Source organism: Dermacentor albipictus, chromosome 1, assembly GCF_038994185.2.
Source record: "Dermacentor albipictus isolate Rhodes 1998 colony chromosome 1, USDA_Dalb.pri_finalv2, whole genome shotgun sequence".
In the NCBI taxonomy this organism is placed as follows: domain Eukaryota; kingdom Metazoa; phylum Arthropoda; class Arachnida; order Ixodida; family Ixodidae; genus Dermacentor; species Dermacentor albipictus.
In genome coordinates, this window is record NC_091821.1 from 489,832,926 (window position 1) to 489,857,877 (window position 24,952).

General features: G+C 46.7%; 1 long non-coding RNA gene across 1 annotated transcript in view; it reads right to left on the reverse strand.

Moving 5' to 3' along the window:
- Positions 1-4,123: 4,123 nt before the first annotated feature.
- Positions 4,124-24,952, reverse strand: part of LOC135911935 (uncharacterized) — a 34,046-nt gene continuing 13,217 nt past the window's right edge. The window contains exons 3-4 of the long non-coding RNA XR_011514349.1: positions 4,460-4,543; positions 4,124-4,355 (exon numbers count right to left, since the gene is read on the reverse strand). This is a non-coding gene — a long non-coding RNA (uncharacterized lncRNA). The remainder of the gene's footprint in view (positions 4,356-4,459; positions 4,544-24,952) is intronic.

Genomic DNA, 24,952 nt, shown 5'->3' on the forward strand with positions numbered 1-24,952 from the left:
TGCTGCGGTGATATTGAAATGCCTTGGGAGCCACAGAACATTTACGATGGCCGTCCTGTGCAGGACCTCTAGTTGTCTTTTCCTGGCATGTGTCAGGCAAACCAGTGGCAGGGCATACAACAAGGACGATGTTGCTACAGCCTTGTTCAGGCGCAGTGCCCACTTGGTGGAGCATCGTTGGCCTCGTTGGAGGAGTCGGCTCCCGGCTGCATGTACTCGGCGCGCCTTGGTGCTGAGGGCCTTAGCAGCCTGGATCCACGTCAGCCGGCGGTCTATGGTTAGGTCAAGGTAAGTCACCGATTGGGTGAGGGAACAAACGCGAGATAATGACATCTTAGTTGAAATCAAGAAAAAGAAATGGGCATGGGCAGGACATGTAATGAGGAGGGCAGATAACCGATGGTCATTAAGGGTTACGGACTAGATTCCAAGGGAAGGTAAGCGTAGCAGGGGGCGGCAGAAAGTTAGGTGGGCGGATGAGATTAAGAAGTTTGTTGGGACGGCATGGCTACAATTAGTACATGACCGGGGTTGTTGGAGAAGTATGGGAGAGGCCTTTACCCTGCAGTGGGCGTAACCAAGCTGATGATGATGATGAAGTCACCGTCTGCTTTCACGGAAGTGGGTCGGTGCCGATTCTCAACGGGTGGACGTTGAGGCCGGGCGGCCCTTGGGTGTACCACTAGGGCCTCCGTCTTTGCAGGAAAGACTGTTAGGCTGATGCTCCCGAGGAAGGCTGTCACCACGTACAGGGCTCTTTGCAGTGATCTCCGGACAGCTAGCTGGAAGGCACCGCATTGGTCTCCGGACCCAGAGTGCCACATCATCAGCGTAAATGGAGCACTGTTTGTGGTATCGGATGTCTACCGGTAATGCGGCTGGCACTACCAGCTGGCACTACCGGCTGGCACTACCGGAAAATTTCGGGATGGTTTTGCATCCAATTGAGCAGAGACAGGGTATGGCAAAATCACAACGAAGAACTGCGCCCATGGCAGCTTATGTGTCATTTGTAGAGCTTCTTTGTGGTTCCTAATAAATAATTATTATGAAATGCCTAACATCCGTATTTGATAACCCCATATGCTCATACAGAATGCCATATCAAAGCCCACTTGTTCCGAATATTTGTATCAGTTTCTTTGATTGGGAGGATGAGGCATGGTGGGCTTGCACACGACTGACAGCAAGTTCTTCATGTTAAAAAACGTGACTTCAAGAAACATTTCTAGCAAATTTGTCCAATTGAAACGTAACACTATTCGTTGTTAAATTATATGTTCGTTGGAAGTTTCGATAATTTTCCCATCGCTTATTTTATTCTTTGCTTTTTGCGCCTCTAGCAGGTGACTAAGGTTTAAAATCATCATCATCATCATCATCAGCCTAGTTACGCCCACTGCAGGGCAAAGGCCTCTCCCATACTTCTCCAACTACCCCGGTCATATACTAATTGTGGCCATGTTCTCCCTGCAAACGTCTTAATGTCATCCGCCCACCTAACTTTCTGCCGCCCCCTGCTACGCTTCCCTTCACTTGGAATCCAGTCCGTAACCCTTAGTGACCATCGGTTATCTTCCCTCCTCAATTACATGTCCGGCCCATGCCCATTTCTTTTTCTTGATGTCAACTAAGGTGTCGTTTACCCGCGTTTGTTGCCTCACCCAATCTGCTCTTTTCTTATCCCTTAACGTTACACCCATCATTCTTCCTTCCATAGCTCGTTGCGTCGTCCTCAATTTCAGCAGAACCCTTTTCGTAAGCCTCCAGGTTTCTGCCGCATATGTGAGTACTGGTAACACACAGCTGTTATACACTTTCCTTTTGAGGGATAGTGGCAAGCTGCTGTTCATGATTTGAGAATGCCTGCCAAACGCACCCCAACCCATTCTTATTCTTCTGGCTATTTCAGTCTCATGATCCGGATCCGTGGTCACTACCTGCCCTAAGTAGATGTATTCCCCTACCACTTCCAGTGCTTCGCTACCTATCGTAAACTGCTGTTCTCTTCCGAGGCTGTTAAACAATACTTTAGTTTTCTGCAGATTAATTTTCAGACCCACCCTTCTGCTTTGCCTCTCCAGGTCAGTGAGCATGCATGGCAATTGGTCTCCTGAGTTACTAAGCAAGGCAATATCATCAGCGAATCGCAAGTTGCTAAGTATTCTCCATCAAAATTTATGCCCAATTCTTCCCACTCCAGGCCTCTGAATACCTCCTGTACACATGCTGTGAATAGCATTGGAGATATCGTATCTCCCTGTCTGACGCCTTTCTTTATAGGGATTTTGTTGCTTTCTTTGTGGAGGACTACGATGGCTGTGGAGCCGCTATAGATATCTTCCAGTATTTTTACATATCGCTCATCTACACCCTGATTCCGTAATGCCTTCATGACTGCTGAGGTTTCGACTGAATCAAACGCTTTCTCGTAATCAATGAAAGCTATATATAAGGGTTGGTTATATTCTGCATATTTCTCTATCGCTTGATTTATAGTGTGAATATGGTCTATTGTTGAGTAGCCTTTACGGAATCCTGCCTGGTCCTTTGGTTGACAGAAGTCTAAGGTGTTCCTGATTCTATTTGCGATTACCTTAGTAAATAGTTTGTAGGCAACGGACAGTAAGCTGATCGGTCTATAATTTTTCAAGTCTTTGGCGTCCCCTTTCTTATGGATTAGCATTATATTAGCGTTCTTCCAAGATTCCGGTACGCTCGAGGTTATGAGGCATTGCGTATGCAGGGTGGCCAGTTTCTCTAGAACAATCTGACCACCATTCTTCAACAAATCTGCTGTTACTTATCCTCCCCAGCTGCCTTCCCCCTTTGCATAGCTCCTAAGGCTTTCTTTACTTCTGGCGCTACCTGTGGGATTTCGAATTCCTCTAGGCTATTCTCTCTTCCACTATCGTCGTGGGTGCCACTTGTACTGTATAAATCTCTATACAACTCCTCAGCCACTTGAACTATCTCATCCATATTAGTAACGATATTGCCGGCTTTGTCTCGTAACGCATACATCCGATTCTTGCCGATTCCTAGTTTCTTCTTCACTGTTTTTAGGCTTCCTCCGTTCCTGAGAGCATGTTGAATTCTATCCATATTATACTTCCTTATGTCAGCCGTCTTACGCTTGTTGATTAACTTCGAAAGTTCTGCCAGTTCTATTCTAGCTGTAGGGTTAGAGGCTTTCATACATTGGTGTTTCTTCATCAGATCTTTCGTCTCCTGCGATAGTTTGCTGGTATCCTGCCTAATGGAGTTACCATCGACTTCCATCGCACTCCTTAATGATGCCCATGACATTGTCGTTCATTGCTTCAACACTAAGGTCCTGAGTTAAAGCCGAATACCTGTTCTGTAGCTTGATCCGGAATTCCTCGAGTTTCCCTCTTACCGCTAACTCATTATTCGGCTTCATATGTACCAGTTTCTTCCGTTCCCTCCTCAGGTCTAGACTAATTCGAGTTCTTACCATCCTGTGGTCACTGCAGCGCACCTTGCCGAGCACGTCCACATCTTGTGTGATGCCAGGGTTAGCGCAGAGTATGAAGTCGATTTCATTTCTAGTCTCACCATTCGGGCTCCTCCACGTCCACTTTCGACTAACCCGCTTGCGGAAAAAGGTATTCATTATCCGCATATTATTCTGTTCTGAGCTTTAAAATATAAATCTCTAAATGTTAGGTTCGTGAACACACATGATACATTCTTCTGATGTAACATCTGCAAATCTCGACATTTGCTTTCATTTCTACTGTACATCGTTTAAACTTCTCGTGTTGTTTCTTTAGACCTGCCGAAGCTGCCACGTTCCTTCTTTATAATTTTCGAGAAAACCCCTTAGTCATGAATATGGATACTCTTCAAGTACCATGATCAACAAATATAATTCCCTTGAATGTGAGGTCTTGCGATCGTAACATCTATTTTAAAGTGCAGAAAGTCACTTTTCAGCACTCCGGCACATTTCATTGCTTCTCAGCCATGAAGTTACACTAAGTAGAATGTAAACATCACTTGACTAATGCGATGCTCATATCAGACACTAGGGATATTTAAGGAATTGTCCAGTTTATTATCACGCATGAAGCACGCTTGACTATACATGCGGCAGCAAAACAGAAGAAATACAAAATTATAATATCGCAAGCCACTCGTCAATTCCACCACAAGGACGACTTCGATTTCCGCTGTTTCAAGAACGGCGCCTGCGGGAGAAATTTATACTCCTCTGCACAACTCCTTATCATATACCATGTACTTTTCTGGTCCGCAGAGCAGGTGGTATATGAAGAAGCATAGTGACTTGATCTTCTCGATTTCTGCAACTTTCACCCAAAGTTCACACCCTGCAAGTAGAACTATAAGTCAGGCAGCAGTATCTGCTCAAACAAAAAGTTGAAACGGAAGCTGTTTCTCAATCAGTCACCCATCAAAACGGGATGCTACTCACCATTTTTCCTGTGAGGCAGTCTCATTATCTCGCAGTTATCGTACTCCAAAAAGGCCATTATGTAGTCGACCGTGAATTCCTTTCCTGAAATGTAAGCATATACGAGTGACCATGTTTAGTAACTAACAAACAAATCACAAACTTACTCACGATGACTACTTAGGCAAACCCCTGCAATTTTGTAATAGACCTCTCGTTATCATATTTAACTTAAGGAAAGCAAGCGCCGGGCAACAGGAGAACAACGGTGATGAATCTACAATGCTTGGTGCACAGCTTAATAAGTTGCTAAGTCACTTGATAACGACGTCACTGTGGCAATTACGACTAACCTCGTTCTAAAAAGCCGGTCCTAATTGAAATGCAGACCGTTGCTGTCCCAGTATCTTTTGTAAAGAGAGGCTCGTAGGTGTAAATAGCGTACGAAACAGAAAGCTTTCTGAATGCATGTTTGAGAATATGTCGACTTAATAATATGTCGAATTAATAATATGTCGGCCACAATAACGGGTCATGGCCGATATGCAAGCGCCTGCAAGAATTACCTGGGAAGTCACCTTCCCCCGCATGGCTTGCGCAAGGAGCGTAGCCCGCAACGCAGCGCCTGCTGTTAGCAAGCACACTGGGTACGCGAGTGCGATGGAAGCGTGGATGTGCCAACATATGCCCGATAGTTATTAGGTACACGCAGCATGTATTAATCCGTATGCATTTTACGCATACTTGCCTCGGAACTCTTCCCATCTGTCCGTTTCTCTGTAATGCGTGACATGGTGCACTGACGCATAGGTATGCGTGAGATCCCTTTGACTATGCTAGGAGAATGCCAGCAAACTTTAGAGTAGGAAAAAATCGAGAGGCAGACATAGACAAAGAGACAGGAAGGTGGCTGGAAGGTCAGGAAGGTCTATGTCTGCCTCTCGATTTTTTCCTACTCTAAAGTTTGCTGGCATTCTCCTAGCATAACCATGTACCAACTAGCCCAACAAGCCACTCTCATGAACCCTTTGACTACGTATGAGTACTGAAATTTATGATTACGAGTATATTTAGGGGTACTGAACAGGTATAAGAGTAATAAAGGTTACTAAAGCCTAACAAGAGTTTCTACGGCAAAATTACGACAACAATGATTAATTGAATAATTAGGAACAGTGAGTGAAATTAAGATTACTGCACGTTAATTTACTGAAATAAACAATAGTACCTAAGGTTCAATTACCGGGGCTTAAAAATAATATTTAAGAGTACTTGAGGTTAGTTTGACCTAAGTATTCATAATTATAGTTGGTAACTTATAAGAACGTCTCCATCATACCTTCACTTGAGCCGAATTGAGTAAACAAGCAAAGTCGTTATTATACCCATAACTAAGTCTAATCAATTAATTACCGAATGCATTAGGTTTATTTACCTCAGCCAAAGTTCAACCTATGTACATTGCTCTCTCCTAAACTGCTCCAAATCAGGTGATGTTTATACACGCTATGCGGCGAATTGGAGAGCGAGAGCTGCGTGCTGCAAAAAAGTATGCAACACTCGGCTGAAGTTGTCCAAGTATGCATACGAATAAGCGTGCCCCCGAATTGCAGCTGGCCCACCCACACATTTCAGTTGGTGCACGCCCAAATTTCAAGCTGGCCCACCCCAAAGATTCAAGTTGACCCACCCCCAAATTTCCCTTGGTCCACCCCCACTTTCAAGTTGGCTCACTCCCAAGTTCAAACTTGGCCCACGCCAAATTTAGGATGGCCCACCCCCAAGTTTCAAGTTAGCCCACCCCCAAATTTAAGTTGGCCAACCCTCATATTTCAGTTGGCCCACCCTCAACTTTAAGTAGCCCCACCTGCAAATTTCAGTTTGGCTCACTCCCAAATTTAAGTTTGCCCACCCCTACATTTCAGTTGAACCATGCCGAAATTTCAAGTTGGCCCACCGTCAAATTTAGGTTGACTCACCCTTAAATTTCAGTTGACCTACACCTTATTTCAAGCTCACTTACCCCAAACTTAAAGTTGGCCCATCGCAAACTTGAGCTGTCCTAACCTGAAATTTCAAGCTAGCCCACCCCCAAATTTAGTTGGCCCCTCCAAAATTTCAGTTGGCCCACCCCTAAATTACTAGTTGACGAACCCCCAAAGTTATGTTACCCGACCCCCTGATTTTAGTTGGCCTACCCTCCTATTTCAATTGGCCCAGCCCCAAGTTTCAAGTTGGCCCACCCCTTGCCGATGCATTTTCTGCGGAGTCGTATGCATGTATCCCTATGGGTATAATCTTATATATTTTTTTTGTTTCATTTCTTCCTTGTCGGTTATAAAACTGCCATTCATCTACAATTGCACTACTGTAACGGTTGAATGTAACTTTACCAATTACTCATTTTTGTGGATATACAAGGCATTGCACTTTTCGATTAATGCAGATCTAGCTGTGGTACTCACCAAAAAATGCTCGCACATTGAAAGATGCTGGAAGTACCATAACTAGAGGCATGGAGGTGCAAGAGCGTAGGAGAGGCCCCGGCCAGCACAGACTTTTTGGAAAACGTGTGGTGGTAGTGACGTGCTGTTTTTTGCAAAAGAACACTGGTGCTAGTACCGCAAATGTCAACGTTATTTTAGCAACCATGCTCCTTAAACTCTCGCTGTTGGTCTCGACCTCTGAAAAGAGAGATAAGATTTTTCGGCCTGTGTCTTTCTCACAGCACATTCTGTTCGTGAGACAAGCTGATTTTGGAGCGTGGTATCTAGGCTTTACAGTCGTGTTTTGTGTCTTTGTGTGTGAGTGTCAACCGGCAACACATACACTCAAGTAATCACAGCACGGGTCTGTCATCTGCTTCAACGTGCCACGGAAAAGCACACGAGCATGCCTGCTGTACTAAACCTGTTAAAGTTTTGTATGCTTTTTCCTGATGCGCTTCGGCAGCAAACACTCCCGGCAGCTTGTAGCAATGCAAGTTCAAAGATCGCGCCTATCTGTTCTGGCGAACTGATTGGAGGCGCAAAAAGAGATGGCACACCAACGTGGCTGAATTTCCGGCTTCAAGAACGTGACGCCAAGGTTTCTCCTATTTTGTTTCTTTCCTCCATGCCTAAAGGGCTTATTTTGGCACTTACACATTTCCAGTGCACTAATATACTGCGCGGTTTGCTAGCACCAGGCGCTGCGCTGGAAGACCCTACCCTTGTGCATCTATCTGGCGTGTGAGTGAGTCTAGCAGGCGCTTGCCTATTGGCCATGTCCATTCATTCTAGCCGCCACTAGACAACGTCATAAGCGGACGCGCTGTCCCTTGCTACCACTTGCTGGCACTCTAAGCAGCCTTTGCAGAGGGCAGGCCGCGCGCTTGGGTGTACCCTTTCGTAAGGAACCACCCTGCACACGAGAAGACGTGGTTGGTGGTGCAAATGTAGGACTCTAGTCGGAATTGGGGGGGCGTCTTCAGCATGTCGTACAATTGAGCACGCACGAAAATATATTTTGGGCATTTTGTACCATATGTCAAGTTTTAAATTTCAACTTTTAACTAATGATGCTGTGCATGTGCATTCCGACGCCATACCGAGTGTATTCGAAGATTCGATAACATTGGGAATAGGGTAATCGTCCGATGTCTTCACCCAGGCATAAGCAGTTCCATTTTTCCTGCACAGTAGGAAAGAAAGCAACTGAGCTTTCTCTAAGACACAGCGCGGGCCCTCTGTAGCGGATATCAATTAATTAAGCGATAATTTCTGGACAACAAATTTATTTGTTTATTTAGCATGCTTTGTAGGTCTCAGGGCTTTAACAACAAATGTTTGCACAGTAAAAAGAAACAAAATACAATTATCGCAAATGAAGGAACCATGTTAGCAATAGGCTTCATGAATGGTGGTCTTGAAGTTGTCGATGTCGGTGATGGCGGACATGGAAGCGTTAAAGTGGTTACATTCCTTGCTAGTCTTCGGAGTGTAATATTCGCTGTAGGTATTTGCCCGACAAGCGGGCACACCAACTTTGAAGTTACGGTCTGAATGCGATGAAACGTAGACGGGAGCAGAAGAAAAGAACGTCTTTTGGAAGAGGATTATAATGAGAGATATTGTATAACAATGAAATACGTAAGCGTTTACGGCAAAAGATAGTTGTGGTAAAGCAACTGTTGCTTTCATTGATGATATGCTCGCCTGCGGAGAGTAACTTGATTGAATTAAATGAGCTGCGCCATTCTCATTGTACACTTCCTTTTTTTATTAAAAGCATACAAGAACAAAAATACCTTTCAAAAGCTTTGTATGTATAGCAGACATATACAAGACAGCAACAAGATAGTCCTGGACGAACCTGACTGAGGAGGAGTGAAGAACGTGGAAGGGAGCTGACATGCATCCAGCCTAAACAACAGTACCTTCGGTATTTTTTTAGTGTATCCAAAAATGCGGTTACGTCTAATTTACTCTACCAGTCTGTAAATGACGGCGCTGCTATGTACTGGTCTGTGCATTACGAACTTTCGTATTAACGCTGGCACTGCTATAAGAGTAGTACGGTTGAGAGCTACTTTTGCTCTTTCCAAGGCAGAACACACCAATCACTGCTTCCACAACCGGAGCAGCGCTCATCAGAAATTTGGAAACCTGTTCCGACTCCCATGAGCGTTTCTTCGCTAAACTGAAGCTTGTTAAAAGGGTGCATTTTATTTATTAGATAAAATAGTGCAGCACGGAAAAAAATTTTTATGGTCAAGTGTGAGTTTTAGTTTCCCGAGATATACGCGAATCAAACGACACATTCCTTTACATCAGCCTGTACGGAAGCTCCATTAGTGTAGTTCCAACCTCTTCTAAATGTGCTTGAAACAACGTACACTACAGAGCCAATACTCAATTTATTGAAATTATTCCCCGTATGAGGACGCACGCCTTGCCTTTCTCAAACATTAGCCGGTGGTGTCCTTGCAGATGATTACATCTCCTTTACACCATCACTCCCGGTGACTTTACAATGCTTTCTTTCTTGACTTCTCATCATTGTTTCGAAGTGTCGAACTGACTTTTTCTTCATGTGAGCACCTATTAGCAAGTGCTTTCTATCGTCATATTCATTCTTAGCGCAGTTTATTCGCTTCCTGACAGCAGCCTAAAGCTAAGACCTCGGGATGGCAACCTCAGAGCATTGAAAAACTTTATCGCTGGTTCTAATTTTAGGAGCAGGCAAAGACAAACACGATACCAATTCCCAGATAAAAAATGACACAGTTATGGGGTGCTACTTGCCGAGGAACGCACTAGCGGGCGACTCCGGGTTAATTTGGAACACCTGTTGTTCTTTAACGTGTGCTTAAGTCTCGGCACACGAGGGTTTCCTTGCGCTTCGCCCCATTGGAAAGCTCCCGCTACGACTAGGATTGAAACCGCGACCTCGAGCTATGCAGCGCAACGCCACAGTCCCTAAGCTATCGCGGTGAGCAAACCTCACAGCAAGCTCGAAAGCGAGCTTCGTTTAATAACGTTACAAATTATATATAAAAACGTATATTATGAAGTACCTTAAACAACGAAAGAAAGCACATGTACAATTTACACTAGCAGCGGGTGATGATGAGACGTGCAATATTGGCACTAAGCGATCGTTGCATTAAGTATGACTTTGCAAATGAACGCAGGTATTGCGAGAGACACTGCAGTGGGGTACTCCTGATTGTTTCCATATAAGGTTATAGGCACCCATGAAGTTCGATGCACCCTTGAAGAATATCGTCGTAGTCAGAGGCAATCGCACCAGTCAATTCATGCTCGGCAGCTGGGTGCCATATTTACTAAGGTAACTTGGTGTTTGTAAGTGTATCGAGTTGGGTTAGATTGTAAGAAGTTCAAGCCATTTGAATGCAAAGTATCAACCTTCTGCCGGTAGGAGCGTAACTGTCGCATTAAAATGGCCTTATTAGAGTTCAGTCTAAATTTTGGAGAAGAATAGCAGTGTGCCTCATTCACTTGACCGTAAATCACTATCATCAACAGAGAAACAGATAGGCAAAGAACTTTATTGGGGTCTTGAGAAGCGCTCCCCGTAGAGCAGCACCGCGGGCCGCTCTCCTGTGTGGGAACGCGGAGGCCTAGACTCACCACACAATCGTAAGCTCTCTGCACAGCCCGGAGTTGTGGGAGAAGCTCGGAACTCTTCATTATCAAGACAGGTAAATTTTAATGATATCCATTTATGCAAGCCCATATTATTGATATCAGCGTGCCAGGGACAGGACATTTAAGATCTTTCCATTTGAAGCTTCAACAAAGTTGAGTTAATTCTACTACCCCCAATTTATCCTGTAAAGTAAGTCTCACAGTAGGATATGACTCTTCTGTAATGTCTGAATTGTCTACGTTTGTATTTTAGCTGCCTCTCATACAAACTATGCAAGCTGCCCTATACGATTTCTTTATCTTGAACAAGAACAAGTGTGAATAATTCTTTTCTGATGAAACAACACCAGAACTGCAAGTCTCCTGGGTTTTTAGTTCTACAGTCCTAAAGAAAAGCTCGCAGTATTTACTACCTAGTGTTACACCATTTGCTACCTTGATATGACTGCAGTTCACCGCGAGTTATTAACAGTGCTGAGTAAATGGCATAGCCACTGTTACTAATGGGTCTCAGCTATCAATTCAAATCGTCGTTAGCCCAACCGAATCCAACGTTTCTGTAAGATAACGCACATATCGGACCCCCACTGGAATAGGACACAGCTAGACTGATAGATGCAGCAGAGACGAGACACTTTGTGTCAGGCGGTGCTAACTGCGGGCGTTTGCAATGGGTTGGTGAGACCCATTAGGTAACAGTGACTACCCAGTGTAATCGGCATTGTTGTAGCTTTATCATTACCAACTGCAGTTGTACTAATGTAGAAAATGGTGTGCACTAAGTAGTGACTACAACGACGTTTTTTATTCGTGTAGTCTGTGCGCAGTCCGAAGGCTGAACATGTACTTAAAAGTATTATTGCTTGCATTTTGGGCTCTAGAAGGTTGCGGGCTCTGCTTGAAGCAATTTGCAAGATCTATATTCATTGCCAAATCCTCATTCTACGATCAGTAAGATACATGCTGTATTGCTTCAAGTATAAGAGAAAATGATGATGCCTGGAAGCAATAGCGTGCTTAATCAAACAGCACAGTCATGTATGTAACATTTCTTCAGCCGCGGATGCAATGTTCCAAAGAAGAGGTTTTGGCTACAAGGTGTCGACTTTCTGAAGAAAGTATGCGTTTTCAGCAGCAATTTGGTGCTGCCGACTTCTACGCCGAGTCAGGACAGTTAGCAGGATATAAGGTGCGTTTGAGCCACGGTCGTAACATAAAGGCCAACGTGAGCGGTCATTGGTCGAGCACTGGTCGAAGTGAGTGTTGCTGCTGACTGAATAACAATATGCTTCACAGGGGAAATGTATGTGCGCTTTTCGCTTGGCCCTTTTAGATAGATAAGGAAAAAAGAGTATTTGTCATGTTCAATGCTATAAAATAGCAATTTTAATCGGATTTATCGCGTTCTGCCAAGCAGACAAGGTGATGCTAAGTTGGCGAGCATTACTAACGGTGTACCTGCCGAAAAACGCTGTAGCCGCTAAAGACAAAAGGAAAGGCACATGCAAGCACAAAGCGCTACCCCATTAACAAGATCAGTCACTGCTAGCTGATATTACAAACCAATTAAGACTCAGCTACACGATATCGACACGCAGGGTGCACTTTTAAGTGAACTTCTACTATGCAGTATAGTAGAAGTGTGTATTTTATCTATCTGTAATACCATTTATAAGTAGAAGTGGGCTAATGTCAGCGTGCCCAATTACGAATCAAGTATGAAAAGTAAGGATCTCTTTTCCAATCGAATTTTGAATAGTGAAACGCTGACGCATGCATTTGCAGCAGCAATATCTATTTCCTTACAATCAGGTACCACTCCTGCACTCAGTAGTGCAAAAATGGTAGATAATTATCAGGGCCAAAGAATAGTTTATACGCAATATCACAAATTGTCATTAACAAAACTGCCCGTAAACCTGCAACAAATTTACAGCTTGGTTGCAAACAATGTTTGCAAGAGTGCTAGGCTGCTATATCCCTAGCATTCCCAAAACGCTAAATAAACAGTTGCCGAAAACAAATTACAACGTGTGGGAAAAGAACAACAATTATCCTCAAGAACATGGGCGCTGTAGGCGCCTGTAAACACAACCGTTGCCAAGAAAACACACATGGTTGTAGCGTTAAAGGCAAAATTGCTACATGACAAAACAGCAGAAAACGCTAAATGACAGAGTACTAGAAAAATACCAGGTGGTCATGCAGACTTTCACCGGAAAACCGAGAACAATTCTTGAATTACCAATTTTGTTTCTGAAGCGCTTTTATGTCTTTTGTTCATGTTCTGCTATTCTGCTGCACTTCGTTGTGTAGACGTAGAACAGTAAGTAACCCGGCTTTAACAATAACTTGTTGCGAAATATTATGTTGGAAGGTCTGCAATACTCGAAAATACAGAACTGCTGCTTTTTGAAAGCGGATATAAATAGTTAGTGTATAATATTCGATTTCTATTCAAAACGTCAAATGTTCGCCCATCAGAAGTTATTAATGACGCTCAACTTGTGAAATCTTCAAAGATAACCTGTAAGTACTACGTGTTGCAAACGAACTCCTACTTCGTCAATGAAAACTTCGCATTAGCTTGTTTTTCCCGATACTGCGGCTGCATTGTAATGAGGGTGGAACGCGCAATCGTTCATGTACCAAGACTTCAGCATTTGGGTGCACGACTGTGGATTGAGTCGTCTTACTAAAGAGTATGTTCGTAGGTGAGAGTGCTTCTTTCCATTTTTTTTGCTTCTGTATATATTGGCGCGTGGTCTGTGTGAACAAGCACATGCGTATACCCGCACTCACGCGCGCGCGCGTGTGTGAGAAAAAAATTGCGTGTTTATGTGTCTGTTTGCATGCGGCATTACTTTCTTCTCTTTTTCAGCGTGCGATGGTCACGCAAGCTTTTCCCATGCATACAGTGTCCCGCAGACACACAGATGACGCCAGTATCCATTAAACGCTACTTACTGAACGTATGGGCTTCTATGAAAGCTTTGCTGTAATGTGTACTCTATATACATCGGAGAAGTGCTGCGCCAGCTTTCATTTCTAGTTCAGAACAAGACCACTCCTGCGGTACTCCTAACACTTCATGAGACATGTATTTCTTATAGTCAGAATATTGATAGCAGGGATGAAATTTCAATAATGGTGATGATGCAGTTGTGCTGGCGGCATCTGTTCGTAGACACTGTTGAAAAAGTACCCGAGCGTAGTCCTTGCGCTTTCAGCGGTTTGGTTCACAAGAGGCGGGAAGTTTTTTTTTTTTTTTATTGCCACTGACGGACACTTAACAATTCGCAGTCATTGTTCTCGTAGAAGCGCTGTTATTGTTGTGGTTTGCCCACACATAGTCATATCAAGTGCGGTAGTGTTTGCAAATCGCTGTCTATATCCAGATAATTAAAATCAAAGATACGCGCATTACAACTTACCGGTCTTTCTGCTTGGATGCCACTGCTTTGTTTTCCATAAACAGTTCAATACCAATTCCTCGCGCAATTTGAACTTGTGATTTTGATTTATCTTGGATTACTTTCAACTAATCTCTTTTACCTAAATGACTATTGAAAAAGACAACTTCAGTGCTCACATAAAATCCAATGCTTCAGTTATTATTATCAGATTAGTCATCCACATCCTGTAAAGTATTTGTTAAAACATGCGCAGGGGCGTTTTATTTCGATATTGTAGGAATAACGTATGGATTTAAAATGTTTCGTCAGTTCTGCTTTAGTATTTCAAATAAATAGCTGTGTCACGGCTGTCTGTCAATATCACCATCTGTTTAATTTTGAACATGTTGATTAAGTTACCATGTGTATCATTGCTGTTTCATTATGACGTTTAATCTTTTTCTGAATGCACTCTAGATTTTGCGGACGCTGATGATACTTTTTCTTTTACTGTGGTAATGTTTGAACTAATTCGGCCACTTTGGTTGGTCGATCTCGCACAATAAGCAGTAGTTGATACCCGCTGACCAAAGTTGTCTACAAGGCTGGGCCACTAGGTATGAGCTGGATATTGTGTTGCTGCGCATAAAACATAGGCCACTTAGCATGTGCCCGAATATGCAAATTTGCTTATGGATGCTGTCTGGCCTAGCAAACAACTTGGGTAGTTACTATGTGCCACTGGCTATGACCCTGAGCCGACAACTTCGGTACTGCGTGTGCGATTTTGGTCTGCGCCCATTCTTGGCCTATCCCCCGTTAGGTATGTGTCAAGGTGGTACAAAGAATACGTAGCTATAATATTGCCGTGACAACTTCGTAACATTTCAGTTGCGCGCCCTTCGTATTGGGCACTGCACGCCGTACCGTGGTGTTTGTTGTTCAGCAACAACAGGCAGTTGTTACTGAACAACAAACACCACGGTACGGCGTGCAGTGGTGTTTGTTCTTCGTGGCACGGGTAGCCGGTTCGATCCGGCTCGCATGCGCCACGCGCACGAGGTGTCAAGCAAGAAGGAAGAGGAAGACGGTTCGAGGCCAGTTCATGAATGCGACTGTCGGGGAATTCTTCACGACCGCAGTGACCTTTAGTTGTGGGCACAAGTTCACCCTTAATAAATATCGTTGTTTTATTAACATCGTTACATTTCTGGTGGAGGTGCTGGGTATGAGTCGAAGCCCCACGAACGGAAGTCAGCGTAGCCCAGACCACCAGCGAGCCCATTTCCTGGAACTGACACCTGCACACCAGCGGACCAGCAACCGTCTTCGAGGTGACTCGCCTGAATTCGGCCTTCTTCATTCCAAGGGTAACTCAGGTAACGGACGCCGCCGCAATGACTAGCCAGGTAACATCGGTACAGCTGGTTGTAAGACAACCTCGCCAGCCGCCAACATTCCATGGCGACTTGTTCGAAGACGTGGAAGACTGGTTAGAAGTGTTCGAGAGAGTGGCGAGGTTCAATGAATGGAATGAGAGACAGAAGCTCCGTAACGTATATTTCGCTTTGGAGGACCTCGCAAAAACTTGGTATGAAAACCGCGAACCCTTTTTGTCATCTTGGGAGGAATTTCGACGACAACTGCTACCAACATACGCCAGCACGGATTATAAAGGAAAGGAGGAAACTGCACTTCAAGCTAGGAACCAGCTCCCAAACGAGAACGTGGCGATGTACATCGAGGACATGTCTCGCCTGTTCAAGCGTGCTGATCCAATTATGAGTGAAGCTAAGAAGCTGCGCCATCTCATGCGTGGAGTAAAGCAGGAACTCTTCGTAGTTCTCGTCCGCAACCCACCACGCACGGTCGGCGAGTTCGGATACGAAGCAACGACCATCGAAAAGACGCTCAAACAGCGGGCTCGGCAATACAACAGTGACGCAAGCTCTGCATCTGCCCATGTCTTCTCTGGGGGCGTGCCACACGACCTTGAAGCCCTGCGGGAGCTCGTCCGGTCAGTGATCAGGGAAGAGCTCAACAAGTTGCAGACACCTCAGGCTCCAACTGCACTATCTATCGTCGACGTTGCTCGGAATGAACTGAGGCAGGTCATACAGGATCCAGAGCATGAGTCACAGCCGATGTGGTGCACCCCAAAGTACACCGACGTACTCAGGCAACACGCGGTACACAGTAGTGGAGCAGTTGCGATGACCGTTCCCTACCCGCCGACAGTACACAGTGCACCTTGTCTGCTGGAACCATCGGCTGCCTATCCGCCTTCAGCACGTAGTGCACCTCGTTTTGTGGAACAAAGGCCCCGGAAAAGTGACGTTTGGCGTGACCACGAGCGCAGGCGTCTGTGTTTTCACTGCGGAGAAGCGGGTCCATTGTATAGGTTCTGCCCGTACTGTCAAGCTGAATTAAGGGGTTTTCCCTTCAATGCGCCATGCCCCCGAAACGGTGAACGGCCTGCAGAGATCGAAGAATACTTGTGCATGCGCCAAGCCCCATTACTCCTCGCCAACATCAACAACGGTCACCGCCGCCCATGCGCTACCGATCGCCTAGCCCACGAGCGTCTCCGAGATTGCCTAGGCGTCGTTCACCAAGCCCACACCATCAAAACTAAAGCACGCGACCTGTGGAGGTGAAGCCGCTGATAACCAGAGTTACGAATATCCTCCAACGTGGTTCCAGTGCGATGACGAGATAATTCCGGTAAGCAGGTGCACGAACGAAACGATTACATCAGATTTGCGGTTGATAATCGACAGATGCGAGCTGAATGCCTTAGTCGACACCGGCGCTGATTATTCTGTACTAAGTAAGCTTCAAGATGGTGAAGCAGCTGAAAAAAAGTTGTGACGCAGAGGACTGGACCGCAGATACGCACGGCAGGTGATCATCCTATTACGCCCCATGGCCGATGCACTGCAAGACTTACGATAAAAGGCTTCACCTACGTTTCTGACTTTATTCTACTGCCAGAATGTTCACGAGAACTTTTATTGGGGATAAATTTTTTTCAAGCTAACGGCGCCAAAATTAACCTGCGTAGGTTCAGTGTGTGTCTTTCTCGACAAAAGGAGCTGTACTGTGGAAGAATCGGAGGAGCGACGTCTTGCTGCACTGCGCGTCGTTGATGATGATGTAACTGTGCCGCCACGCTGCAGTATGATGGTTCTTGTGGAGAATGAAGCATTTCTTCATTTATTTTCTGAACTGTCTTCTTTTTATGTTGCAGAACAGAATTCATCAGACAAATCAATAAATAATTTAGAATGTGTATACTTCTCGCTTCTTCATACTTACTAGCGGAATAGCGTACTTCAATACCTGTCTGTTTTTCAACAGTCGAGGGGCGACGTATACTTTGAATTTGTTACCCCAATAAAACGGAATATTAACCGTTGTGGTGCAAAACCCAAAATCATGGAAAATATTATTGGACTCTAGCGTAGTCTAGTAAGCAACAATTTTTACTATTTTTTTCGTAATTTGTCAATCCAATTTTTCCAGTCCTCTGAAAATAAGGCGGAGATCGTTATGTCATATATCAGAACACTGCACGCCAGTGTGTGAGCTATGGTTTTGTTGACCGGTAGAGGTGCTTTATCCGTTACATTGAAAAATAAATGTACAACACTCATTAGTTCGCAACATAACTATGTCACGTGATACTGCCAAGACATGACGATGTGGAACGTCATACCTAGGTATTTGAATGTCTTCACATATTCTATAACACCACAGTTACATGAAATAGAATGTTCATCGTGTAAAAATATTGGCAAGTTTGTTTTTGAGCTTTTAATGGACTTCGAAACCACATCAGTTTGCTTTTTTAGCATTGATAAAGCAATTTTCCTTGAACCATTGCATGGCCTTATGAACTGCATTCGGCATAGTGTCACTGCTTCCTCATAACGAACGTGGCGTGTGAGTAGAACCACATCCAGTGCACATTGATACACTGTATATTTTCTGATTATTACGGGCAAGTCTTTCATAAATAAATTGAATAACGAAGTTGACGACATGGATCCTTGGGAAACACAAGCTGTAATATTGTCACGTGGTGGTGAGGTTAAGAACACAGTAGCAATACTTTGATAGACAAAACTAACTTTTATTGGGCGAACCTGTGCCCACAAAACAGGCTACACTTATAGCACAATGATAGCGGCGAACACGGTCGGCGATCGTCGAAAATCTGATCAGTGGTTCAAGCGCGTCGGCTTTTATACACAATCGTTGAATGTTCCAGACTAATCGTTGGGACCCGCGTGCCTTCCATAAAGTTCTACATCATTCGCGTCAGGCGAATAAATCAGATAACACAAGGTTCGGCAACAACAGACTGCGGATAGAAGCACCGATAACTTTCCAGAAACTTCGCATACATGCAAGCGCGTCCCGCGCTGTGCTATAAGATTTGTTAGGCGGTGAAACCTGGTCGCCTGATAAATATAAATACACGTGTCAATACCCCCCTCTTAAAAAGCATCGTCCCGATGCTATAAAGAGAGCGAAACACAAAGGGACACTTATTAAACATAAGTAACAAAACAACGAAAAGAAATAAAGTCCAAAGGTCAGTTACGCGAAGTCCCAAAGTTCGTCAACGCTGGTGGTACGGCTTGAGCCGCACAACGTGGACAATTTCAGGTCGTGAGTGGCGCCGCTGTGACAGCGAAATTCCATCTGGCACGACCTCGTAGTCCAGTGCACCAATACGTCGGATGATCTTGTACGGTCCCAAATAGCGACGCAAAAGCTTCTCGCTCAGTCCTCGTCGGCGTATAGGGGTCCAAACCCAAACACGGTCACCGGGCTGGTACTCGACAAAGCGTCGTCGGAGGCTGTAGTGTCGGCTGTCGGTCCTCTGCTGGTTCTTGATCGGCAGGCGGGCGAGCTGTCGGGCTTCTTCGGCGCGCTGGAGATAGCTAGCGACGTCGAGATTTTCCTCGTCATTGACGTGGGGCAGCATGGCGTCGAGCGTCGTCGTCGGATTCCTGCCGTAAACCAGCTTAAACGGCGTGATCTGTGTTGTTTCTTGCACCGCCGTGTTGTAAGCGAATGTTACGTACGGCAGGACGGCATCCCACGTCTTGTGTTCGACGTCCACGTACATCGCTAGCATGTCGGCGAGGGTCTTATCCAGCCGCTGCGTAAGACCATTCGTCTGCGGGTGGTAGGCCGTTGTCCTCCTGTGCCTTGTCTGACTGTAGTTCAGAATGGCTTGGGTGAGCTCCGCTGTAAAGGCCGTTCCTCTGTCGGTGATGAGGACTTCTGGGGCACCATGTCGGAGCAGGATGTTTTCGACAAAGAATTTCGCCACTTCGGCTGCGCTACCTTTCGGCAGTGCTTTAGTTTCAGCGAAGCGGGTGAGGTAGCCCGTCGCCACGACGATCCACTTATTTCCGGTTGTTGACGTCGGAAAGGGTCCCAACAAGTCCATCCCGATCTGCTGGAATGGTCGGCAAGGAGGCTCGATTGGCTGTAGTAATCCGGCTGGCCTTGTCGGTGGTGTCTTGCGTCGCTGACAGTCTCGGCATGTTCTGACATAACGGGCGACGTCGGCGGTCAGGTGCGGCCAATAATACTTTTCTTGTATCCTTGATAGTGTCCGGGAAAATCCTAGGTGTCCAGCGGTTGGATCGTCATGTAGGGCGTGCAATACTTCTGGACGAAGTCCTGACGGGACAACAAGAAGGTAGTTGGCGCGGACTGGGGAGAAGTTCTTCTTCACGAGTAGATTGTTTTGAAGCGTGAAGGAAGATAATCCGCGCTTAAATGCCCTGGGGAAAACGTCGGTGTGCCCTTCCAAATATTCGACGAGGCCTTTTAGCTCCGCGTCTGCCCGTTGCTGTGCAGCGAAGTCTTCCGCGCTTATCATTCCGAGGAAGGCGTCGTCATTCTCGTCGTCTTGCGGCGGCGGGTCAATGGGGGCGCGTGATAGGCAATCGGCATCGGAGTGTTTTCGTCCGGACTTGTAGGTGACAGTGATGTCGTATTCTTGTAGTCTGAGGCTCCACCGCGCAAGTCGTCCTGAAGGATCCTTCATATTCGCTAGCCAACACAACGCGTTATGGTCACTGACGACTTTGAATGGCCTGCCATAAAGATAAGGGCGAAATTTAGCTGTAGCCCAAGCGATGGCGAGGCATTCCTTTTCGGTCGTAGAATAGTTGCCTTCCGCTTTTGACAGCGACCGGCTAGCGTAAGCTATCACCTGTTCGACTCCGTTTCTCCTCTGGACTAGAACGGCACCGAGGCCTAGGCTACTGGCGTCAGTATGGATTTCTGTATCGGCGTACTCGTCGAAGTGCGCAAGTACCAGCGGCGACTGCATGCGTCGTTTGAGTTCTTCAAATGCGTCGGCCTGCGGTGTTTCCCACTTGAACTCGACATCACATTTCGTTAGATGTGTTAGCGGCTCCGCCATGCGCGAAAAGTCCTTGACAAATCGCCTATAGTAGGCACACATGCCAAGGAACCTACGCACTGCCTTCTTGTTGATGGGTTGCGGGAACTGTGCGATTGCAGCTGTCTTTTGCGGGTCTGGACGGACACCAGATTTGCTGATTACGTGGCCTAGGAACAGAAGCTCATCGTAAGCGAAGCGGCATTTTTCCGGCTTCAGAGTAAGCCCTGACGACTTGATGGCTTCTAGTACTGTCGCAAGCCGCTTGAGGTGATCGTCGAAATTCCCGGCGAAGACGATGACGTCATCCAAGTAAACGAGACAGGTCTGCCACTTCAGTCCTGCTAATACTGTGTCCATGACGCGCTGGAACGTTGCAGGCGCCGAACACAGTCCGAATGGCATAACCTTGAACTCGTAGAGGCCGTCTGGCGTGATGAAAGCGGTCTTTTCGCGATCCCTTTCGTCGACCTCTGTTTGCCAGTAGCCAGACTTGAGGTCCATCGATGAGAAGTATTTAGCATGGCAGAGCCGATCCAATGCGTCGTCTATCCGTGGGAGGGGGTATACGTCTTTCTTCGTGATTTTGTTCAATCGACGATAATCGACGCAGAAACGTAGGGTTCCGTCCTTTTTCTTCACTAAAACAACTGGAGACGCCCACGGGCTTTTCGACAGCTGCATGATGTCGTCGCGCAGCATTTCGTCGACTTGGTGTCTTATAGCTTCGCGTTCTCGCGTCGAAACTCGGTAAGGGCTCTGGCGGAGTGGTCGAGCGCACTCTTCGGTTATTATGCGATGCTTTGCAACTGGGGTTTGTCGAATCCTCGATGACGTCGAAAAGCAGTCTTTGTATCGTCGAAGCAGACTTCTGAGCTGTTGCTTCTTAATCACGGGGAGACTTGGATTAATGTCGAAGTCTGGCTCGGGAACTACGGTCGTAGGGGTAGATGCAACTGAATCGGAGAGGACAAACGCATCGCTGGTTTCCTGAAATTCCTCGATGTATGCGATCGTCGTGCCCTTGTTGATGTGCTTGAACTCCTGGCTGAAGTTTGTCAGCAACACCTTCGTGTTTCCTCCGTGCAGTCGAGCGATCCCTCTTGCGACGCAAATTTCACGGTCGAGCAGTAGACGTTGGTCGCCTTCGATGACGCCTTCTACGTCAACGGGTGTTTCGGGGCCGACCGAAATGACAATGCTGGAGCGAGGCGGGATGCTTACTTGATCTTCGAGCACCCTCAAGGCGTGGTGACTACGAGGGCTCTCCGGCGGTATCGCTTTATCTTCCGACAGCGTTATTGACTTCGACTTCAGGTCGATGATTGCGCCGTGTTGGTTCAGGAAGTCCATGCCGAGAATGACGTCTCGTGAACACTGTTGGAGGATAACGAAGGTGGCAGGGTAAGTCCGGTCATGAACGGTAATTCTTGCCGTGCAGACTCCAGACGGCGTGATAAGGTGTCCTCCAGCGGTTCGAATAGGAGGGCCTTCCCATGTAGTCTTAACTTTCTTCAACTGGGCGGCGATGTGACCACTCATGACGGAGTAATCAGCCCCTGTGTCGACTAAGGCAGTGACTGCGTGGCCTTCGAGAAGCACGTCGAGGTCGGTGGTTCTTTGTCTGGCGTTGCAGTTAGGTCGTGGCGTCGGATCACGGCTGCGTCGTGTTGAACTGAAGTTGGAACGTCGCGTCGTCAAGTCGTCGTTCGTCGGTGTAGTCTTGCCTTCCTGACTTCGTCGGGACGGCGGCGTGTCATTGTTCTGTCGTCGAGATCGCTTCGTCGTCGTCTTCGTCGGCGGCGGAGGATCTTCGTCAGTTCGACGAACAGCAACCGCACCTCCATCGGTTGCTGCTTTTAGTTTTCCGGATATGGGCTCGCTGACCGGCCCCGGGCTGGGCCAGTGCATGGTTGGCGCTGCGGCGACAGGTAGCGGCCTGGTGATGGCGAACGGGACGGCCGTCGAGGGCTCCACTGAGTAGCGGCGAGGTAATCGGCGATGTCACGTGGGCGCTCGCCAAGCTGTGGACGCGGCGCGTTGACGGCGAAACCTCGCAGTCCCATCTCCCGGTACGGACATCGTCGGTAGACGTGGCCCGCTTCTCCGCAGTGGTAGCAGAGCGGGCGGTGTTCAGGCGCACGCCAGATGTCCGTCTTCCTCGCGTAGGTGCGCTGGGCGACGGGTGGTCGTGCTGGCGGCGGCGGCGGCGGACGACGAAACTGTGGCGTGACAGGGCCCTGGCGCGGTCGCGGAGGGGGTCCTTGACGGCGTGCGACGGCGGCGTAGGTAATCGCTTGCGGCTCACGCTGCGGCGATTCAGGGGCTACTCCAAGTTGTTGTTGGAGTTCCTCACGCACGGCGTCGGCAATCGAAGCCACTTGAGGCTGTGATGATGGGAACAGCTTTTGTAGCTCCTCCCGCACGACAGCTCGGATAGTCTCGCGTAGGTCGTCGGCGGCCAGTGACTGAACTCCGGCGTAGTTTTTCGAGGTCGTGCGGCGGTCGAATTGCCGGTTTCGCATCTCGAGTGTCTTCTCGATGCTGGTGGCCTCGTGAAGAAACTCGTCGACGGTCTTCGGTGGGCTTCGTACCATTCCGGCAAAACGTTCCTCCTTCACACCACACATCAGCAGGCGGACTTTCTTCTCCTCGGGCATTTCAGGGTCGGCGTGGCGGAACAGACGGCTCATTTCTTCCGTGTAGATCGCGGTCGTCTCATTAGGTAGCTGCACCCGGGTTTCCAATAGCGCTTGGGCTCGTTCTCGGCGTACGACGCTTGCGAATGTCTGCAGGAAGCCGCTTCGGAAAAGTTCCCAGGTCGTTAGGGTGGCTTCTCAGTTCTCGAACCACGTCCTGGCCGCGTCTTCCAATGCGAAGAAGACATATCGCAGTTTGTCGTCGCTGTTCCAGTTGTTAAACGTAGCGACTCTCTCGTACGTCTCAAGCCAGCCTTCCGGGTCCTCTAAAGTTGAACCACGGAACGTCGGAGGCTCCCTGGGCTGCTGTAGCACGATGGGCGATGCCGGGGCTGCCATTGGGGTGGACTTCGTGGCAATCTTTCTGGTCGTCTCAGGCAAAAGTCCGTGCTCCGGGGGCAGTTGTTGAAGACGGCGGCTTGCTCGATGGTCCGGGACTGCGTTGGTGTTGTCTTTGCGTTCCGGGCTCGGATCACGGCTTGTCGGGGGCGTCCGGTACATGGACCAAAAGCACCTCCATCAGATGTCACGTGGTGGTGACGTTAAGAACACAGTAGCAATACTGTGATAGGCAAAACTAACTTTTATTGGGCGAACCTGTGCCCACAAAACAGGCTACACTTATAGCACAACGATAGCGGCGAACACGGTCGGCGATCGTCGAAAATCTGATCAGCGGTTCAAGCGCGTCGGCTTTTATGCACAATCGTCGAATGTTCCAGACTAATCGTTGGGACCCGCGTGCCTTCCATAAAGTTCTACATCATTCGCGTCAGGCGAATAAATCAGATAACACAAGGTTCGGCAACAACAGACTGCGGATAGAAGCACCGATACTTTTCCAGAAACTTCGGATACATGCAAGCGCGTCCCGCGCTGTGAGATAAGTTTTGTTAGGCGGTGAAACCTGGTCGCCTGATAAATATAAATACACGTGTCAATATATTCCTTTCTTTACTACCCATTACTACCTGCCAGGCGACATGCAAATATTTATGAATATCAAAAAAAGATCCCCTGAAACCCCAAAAAAAGCTTTTCCAATAAAATATCTCAATTTACAGCTTCGAACACTTTTGTTAAATCCAAAATCAAAGCGCAACTACACATGATATCTAAATAGGAAAACAATTCATGATAAACCATTCTAACCATGTTATAGTACTTCGCTCAGCAGTACATCTGAACTGTCTTAGTGTTAGGACTGAAAATTTCTTTGTGAAGAAATTCATACAATTAAGCAGGAACTTTTCCAATATTTGGGAGAGTGATTATTATTATTATTATTATTATTATTATTATTATTTAACGAGTCATTTACTTACCGTGTCCAAGACCAGCCCTCAAGTCTGAGAGCTAGCACACGCATACAATAAAAACAAAGAAAAAATAACTGCAGGGGGCTATATAAATAAAAGATGAATGAAAACATACCAGTCTCTGAAGAAGACTGTACATACAACAAAGCACAAGGTAAATACAAAATAGAAAGAAAGAGAATGGCAGCTAAACAATTCCGAAACTATGACACAAGAACGCTAACCTTGGGAAAGAGCAATCACAGCGAGTTATAAAAAGATCTAGATCATGAAATTAAGCGCAATGCAGGCTCAGTACTATGTGGAAGGTTGAGTGTTTGTGATGACAGGAGGGAGCATGAAAAGGTTCTCTATCGTCTCTGGTGATCTTCCCCGGAGTGCGAAACATGATAACAACTGAAAAGTTCGGGTTGGGTGAGGATACCGTGGAGAATTTTGAAAGAAAACAGGTCAGTGCTAGAACATGGCCCAGTGTCCATGTTAGCAAAGCGGGGATGAAATATGCTTTGAAACATT